Raw genomic sequence first — 7,482 nt, forward strand, 5'->3', positions numbered from 1 at the left:
AAGTGAAAATAGTAATAGCATTCCCTATCCACGCCAAGTCATTTATGAAGACCTTCCTCAAATGACACGTTCTCTGATGTTCCGCGATGTTTTAAGAACTGGCGTCAAGGGAGTTAATTTCTTGAGCTTTGCCCCACGCACAGGTTTTCCCGCGCTTCGCGTCAGCTACGTGTATTTGCTTCAAGGATTTGTTCATCAGATTTTCTGTGTCCTTTCTGGTTGGCTAAAGTGATCACTTTGGTTCTGGCTTAACGACGCTCTATTGCAAATTGCTATATCACCTTCTTCTTAAATGTATGCCATTTAAGCAACGAGCATGGCGTACAGGGAGCTGAATAGCCTTTAAGTTTTTCAGTGAAGTCTTAGAAAAATTTGAAAGTCTAACAAAGTTAAAAAATCCAAATATGTTACCATAGACCGGATAGGAAGAACGAGGTCTACGAAAAAGAAAATAGATTCAGTCATCTTCGAACATACAAGTAAGATGCTCGAATCATGACGTGGCCCCTTAACTGTGATTCCCTACTATTACACTGCGCACTATCAGTAACTATAAATTAAAAACATGCTAATTATTCTTCGAGTCACTTTATAAATCCATGCGAAAAATTGAAAAAGAAAAAAACTTTAAAACCAGCAGCAATTTCAAAATAGTCTCTTTTACCAACAATCTCCCTTGCATGTCACCGTCTATTAAAAAAAATAAACTATTAATGACAGTCTACCCCAAAATACTGAATAATTCTTACTGGATTCAGAAACTTCCATAAACACAAATAACGTGTCACAAACGATGAACATAAAATAAAAGAACAAAATTTAATTTGTCAATGTTCCGTACATGGCATAGAAAGAATTAGCGTTTCATCGCTTTAACGTGCAGTTTTCTGACCTCTCCTCTCTCAGGCATAACCCGAGTTTAACACCAGAAGGTTAACAACCAATATCTTTGCATATCCCACTAATCCGAGAGGTGTCTTAGATAACAGTAAAAGATAACGTGCAATATAGACGGTTGTGATATCAACATCACGGTATTTTTTAGTTATTTTGGCTGTTTATAAAATTACCTTAAAAATTGAAGAGAACTTGAAAAAGGAACTAGCATGGTTGATGATGTAGAAGATTAATACAGATTACAAACGACGAACTTGAAAAATTTAGGCTTAACTTTTTAAGAAGTGCAAACTGAGTGGGAGGGAGTCTATTTAAAAAGACCTGAGTTTAACTCTGGGCTAATGAAGTTTAAACAAACAACTTTTTAGCTTCCTGTCAATTCTTAACGATCATAATTATATCTGCATTTTTTAAAACATTTGTTTCACGTCAGAGTTCATATACGTATGCCCGCGATCATGCAAACTGCAAGATTTTGGAGTCAATGGTGTATAACAACGGTGGTTTAATTACCTTCCCGGTCATAACCTAGGATGATCACTGAATTAGCTTTCACTGAAATCAAACCGATCGACAAGTTCTTTCTGAACCTTTCTGCGAGAGTCGATACTTTTTTTGAACACATTGTGTTGCGCTTTGGAAATATGTAACAACTTTGCAGATGATTTTTGTTCAATTTCCCTTTCCCATAGTTTGCTTTGCTACGGCTGTCGATTACAAATTAGCAACTTTAGGAACTTTCAGAAATAGAAAGGTCATAGAGCACTATGGCAATGCTAAATATCTTTCAACACGTCGGAAACAGTTACGATTATACCGACAGCTATTCTATAGTGATACTACAGCAATTACCATTAGATTTGTCGAAGAGGCTTTCAGGTCTGTTTCACGTTCTTATGACATAAGTGCATTCATTTGAAATTCCGAGAACAAATCTCCCAGACTACTGCATCGCTATAGCTAATTACGTGACACGTGCTCGCCCACGCGACAACATGAAATATGGACACACTCGTCAAGGTTCGTTTCTGGCTCAAACGAAAACAGTCTGGCATAAAAATAGGCGGTTATTGTAGTATCATTATATCCTAAACAAAGGTGACAACAATAAAGGAAAATGATTAAATAACAAAGTGTAAACAAGGCATAAATGTAAGTTGCCAACTACCCGATGGGAACTTCTCTTTAACTTCCCCCTTTTTGCACACACCCTCGTCAATTGGCTGGGGTCCATATCCTGGACGTTATACGGTACGTGGGTTGAGTCTGTTATTGGTTCTCTTCCTTTCCAGGAGTTTTCCTCTCTCTCCTCAAAATTCAATCAATCTCAAGAATGTTGTGTGTTACCCTTGAAAAACAAAATTAAAAATCAGTAAAAAGCAAACAGGAACTTCAAGCTAACCGCATGCAATGAACTGGAAATATACAATAAGTAAAGATTAATCACCGACTGAACGTTTTTGCCTTTTCTTCGCATGCAGTGAACTGGAGTTCTTCAATAAGTAAAGAATAGTCACCGACTGAAAGTTATTGCCACTTTTTCGTTGTCTTTTTTTGTGTTTCGGGATGGTCCAAAATGGTTCGTGTTCGCGGTTTTTTTAACACTACCAAATGAACCTCTCCCAAAACTTCACGTACATGTGATAACCGGATGGAAGTCTAACTGAGCTGTGTAGGTGTACGTGCGTAGCGAATGACTAAGTTAATGGTTCTTTAAAAGAAATACAAATCAACACTCACTGTCCAGCAATTTCTAACACGACGTCACTATCATTGCGGGGTTGATTTTGCTACAAATGGTTACATGGTTTTGATTCAGGATTCCGTAGATTTTTAATAGGTGACATAGTGGAAATTCTCAAGCAAATTCTCAAGCACATGCCAAATTGACGCTTGACAACAGCTTCGTTCCTCAGTTCTGATTTTTAATCAAATAAGTGAACTAATTTTGACAATTCTTCAACCCACGCAATAAAGAAGGCCACAGTCCGGCACGTGTTCTATCGCAGTTACTTGTGGGAAGTTTAGCCACAAGTTGACAACGCGATATGGATTCTTGGCGAAGCTGATTAGGATAATTGAACAAGTTAAACCGGTAGTTTTTTAAGAACAGGCCAGAGCCTTCGTTGACGGAAAAGTAAATACGGTAACTAGCGATCCCTAGTATCCACCCTAAAATCGCTTTGTTTCAGTGACGGAAAACGCCGGAAGTTGCGTTCTGACACAAATACAAACAAACAATATAGAGTGGATATATATTGACACATTATTGAGCTGTTACAATTGGCAATCAAAGAACGCGGTTTCGACAGCACGATTTAACGTAACCATGTCTCAGTCTTGTTTCACGAGAAAAGGAGAAAAACAAAGGCCTGCACATGGCCCACGTTTAGAAAGTGCTTTGTAATCACGACTGAAACAAATACAACCCTTAATTGACACAGATTACGGATCGTTGCTTGCGGTTGCGCCCGATTACCCACGATATTGTTTGATTTTCAAAGTTACTGAACTAGAAAGACCGTGGTTGAAATCTTATGTACTCACTTGCCACTGATTCATTTCAAGGTTGGAAGGGGCATTAAGACCTAATCCCACCCCCGTAACAACGGAACTTTTAATTATTATTATTATTATTATTATTATTATTATTATTATTATTGTAATTATATAAATTTCAGAAAGATCAATTCCTGTCCAAGGCTATTTAACAATTATGAGCACGGGATTTCCATCGCGTTCACGCATAGAAATCAAGAGCGAAAAATCTAATTGTTTTAGTTTAACTGTAGCAGTCCTTCAAAACTTTATCCAAAAACTCTTCACAGACACTTCGAAAACGCAAAGAAGCGGTCACCAGTTTGTTAACAATCCTCCGTAGGAAAAAAGATGGCGACTACTACATTTACCCACGGTTCTTAGAGCACGAAAACCTTAACAACGTTTTAAAAAACGTACAGAAACGTTATAAAACCTTCAAACCTGGCCTTCTCACTGTTCTTAGTACAGGAACAAATATTGTAAAAATTTGGCTTTCTTTGTGCCTTATAGGCTGTGTTAGGTTCGCAAGGCATCGTGATAAAATGTACCGCCGCCATCTTTTTTCCTATGGTGGATTAAGCGCTCATTGCCACGTTACTCAACAGAACAGAAATAGACTGTGAATAACGTCTTCAATAAGAGAACGCCATTCGCATTAAAACGCCAGTAGAATTCTACTAATCTATATTAGAAAGAGTGAAACCTTTTCCATCGCTGAGATTGAGATACGCATGTATATTAATTTTTCGCGGGTTAGCCGAGATCGTAACTCAGTCTTGATCTTTGAATTCTTTGTTACATGTTTCACTTCGGTTGTCACAATATATAGATAGATTTGAATCAGAAGATAAATTTGTTTGTTGTAATATTTCTCTTCAGTTGTCAATTCTCTTTAGTCCTCATACAATATACTGAATCAAACAATATCTCGATTCTCAGATATAATAATTATAACTAATTAACGTTTATTTAAATAGCGCCGTTCATACGCTCATGGCTTGGCGCTCCACAAGGAAATATGAAAAACTATGAAAGCTCTACTAGATTGAATCCACTGGAATACCGAACACGAATCGCTATGATAGAAAAAGTGAAAAGAAAAGGAACTGTTACGTTTCAAAGAAAACGCAAACGTTAAAGAACGTTAACGCTATAACAGGAATATGTTGAGTTGCTTCGGGAACAATGAGTATATAGTATGTGCTCGTGTAGGCGGCGTGGACTTCTGGTTAGGGTACTGGAATTGTAATCCGGAGCGGCCCGGTGATTGGTGCTCCCAAATTCAACTGCTCCACGCTTGGTAAATAGTCAGCCGTAACTAACTGGTATTTTTAACAAGTTTCGGTTCAATTTAGAATGTTTCTTTGCTCGGTCACCAATTAGTGAACCAGTGCTAAGCACTCCGACACTAAAATAAAGTGAATATTATTCATTTACATGTACTTCGACATGGATGGTGGGTGTTCTTTTGGCGGTCAAAGCATTTTGTTGCATGATTTGAAAACTACAACTAACACACAACGCAGCTGATTTCATTTTTGATACATTTCTATCATTACTCGTATTGAGATACGCATTCGTGACTGTAGAAGTAAAGGTCTATTCACGTTGAAAAAATCTCGTTTCGTGTACTAAGAGCAGTTTCCGCTTCAGTTTCCGCTTCAGTTTCCGCTTATTTTCAAAACGCCTGAAATCTGGATTTCCGCTGCAATGCAGCAACAATAGAACGTTATGCTAAAAGAGTGATTTTAAACCAAACAAGGTGCTTTACTTAATCAATTAATCTGCGATCTCTTTTCTCTGATACTTCCGATAAAGGGTATTTTGGCTGCCAAGTTATCCTAAACTACGGCATGCGTTTTAACCAAATAAGGCGACGTTGTTTTCCAAGAAGCGCCTTCATCTCTGATAGCATCTTTATTATAACCGTCGGAGAATTGTTCGAGCAAAAGTTGAAATCAAACGGCTTGAGGATGTGTTCTTCGCAAACTCAACTTCATTACAGTGTTGTATTTATTTATTCATTAAAAAACAGTAGCATTTATTTTGTTAATTATTGATCGATCACAATCAAATTTATACATTTTTGTTTGTTTCTAAACGATTATCCAACGTAACCGCAATTTTTTTTCTTCTTCTTCTTCTTTCTTCCTGATAGTATTCATTATTTCAACATCTGTAACGATTTAGACCTTAACAAATCCGGCGCTCTTCACTTAACCTGCGATCAGCCGTTCCTTTTTTGGCGCCAGAAAAAGAGAAAGGAAAAGAACGCCTGATCTTAGGTTACCCCTCACTTGTTTGTGTAGACTGTGGTTTAATTTGCAGTCAGTTAGTAAACACGATTGCACTGCGTAACATAAAAAGTCTAGACGACAAAGCTGCTTAACTGAACTCTCAAATTGATATAGTTAGTGTCAGCTTTTCTTTACTTATCTCATTTAGATTTCCTTTCTTTTCTCTCCTTTAGTTTAGATTAGTGTTTCCAATTAACTTGTCTCATTCTGTACAAAGAAATACATATAGCACTGAAGTAAAGTTGTTTTCTTTATTAATTTACTTATTATTTTTCCTGAGTGGGAGCTTGTTCCGCTTAAGTTTCCGTAATTGGATAGAGCCTTCTGAAGTTGACCTGATGAATCAAAGCCGGTACATTAAGGTTACTTATCTGTTATAACGGGTTGCGCATTCACGAGGTGGTCATGTCAGATCGAAAATAGTTCACAAAGACAGACTTTTTCGCATTTTTTACCCCGAAAAAACCGCTAGATATACTTCTTCTTCATTGAACAATTGACGTAATATCTTAATTTATCATGGTCGGTATACTAGAGTTGTAAAGCAAAGGAACTTAGTCATAATTCTTATCTCATAATTTTAATACTGTTTTGGCCAAAACTGTGCTAGTGCATTTGGAACGCTCGTGGATTGAAAGAATCAAAGTCGTAATAGCTACAACAAACCTGTGATTTACCTTAACTGCTTTTTTTAAGAGATTGTTTTACTTTTGTCATGACTTGTTGATTCAAACTACTGAATTCTTTAGATGAATTTTGGCGATCGCTTTCTAAAAGCTTCGAGGAAACGCATCGTGGAGCAAATTCAGTATTGTAATTTATGTCTACGTAGAAAACACACTATCTTATTCCAAAAAGCGCAATCTATTTATTTTTGCTCAAAAGGGATCCAAATATTGGAAGACCACAAAGCATGCCTTAAAGTAGCTGCCTTTCATCCTTAAAAAAAAATACTGGCCCTCGCTTATCAAACGATGCCATATGGTATTTAACGGATAAATAAATCCCACTGAGGGATAGAGTGGTATGTTTTGTAGGAGCATATCGTTGTCCAAACCAAAACAAAGACATAAAAGGATTATGTGCAAAACATCGTTATCAGGCTTCACCCAATCGCAAAACCAATAGACCCTGCAAAAAAAATAACGATACTACCTACTTTATGTAATTTTCAGAATATGCTAAAATTTATGACGGAATGCGACATGTGAAAGACGAATTGGCCAACATCGCATGCGTTTTGGAGCAGGGATGCCACAGTGGCGAGAGCACTTGCTCCCACCAATGCGTCTAGGGATCGATTCCTGCCCGGGGCCATATGTGGGTTGAGTTTGTTGTTGGTTCTCGCCCTGCTCCGAGGGTTTTTCTGCGGGTCTCCGGTTTTCCTCCCGCCACAAAACCAACACCTAGCTCCAAATTCCAATTCCACCAAGAGAGAGGACCTGAACGAAAACCAGCTAAGCCTGATGTAGCTTTCTCTCCGAAATATTGTAAATTCTAATTACGTTAAGGAGCCCTTGCCATCGTTATTCTATGTGATTGGAAGATTTGAAGTTCCAAAAATTATCTTTCTCTTTCATAGGTAGAGCTACTGCGTTTTTATCTTTACGATAAGTCAAAAATGTTATAGAGATCTTTTTCGAGAGCTCTTTTCCACGCGAAACACGTATCCGGAAGATGATAGATCTAAACGCGTCAAGAAACCGAACCAGCCTGCTTGGATGACTAAAGAGATCTTGTCGTCTAT

The 7,482-nt window shown here is 37.7% G+C and overlaps 1 pseudogene; it reads left to right on the forward strand.

Annotated features, from left to right (window-relative positions):
• Positions 1 to 7,029, forward strand: part of LOC145486883 (uncharacterized) — a 33,355-nt pseudogene extending 26,326 nt beyond the window's left edge.
• The last annotated feature ends 453 nt before the right edge of the window (positions 7,030 to 7,482 follow it).

The sequence above is a fragment of the Orbicella franksi genome, chromosome 5 (assembly GCF_964199315.1).
Source record: "Orbicella franksi chromosome 5, jaOrbFran1.1, whole genome shotgun sequence".
Classification (NCBI taxonomy): domain Eukaryota; kingdom Metazoa; phylum Cnidaria; class Anthozoa; order Scleractinia; family Merulinidae; genus Orbicella; species Orbicella franksi.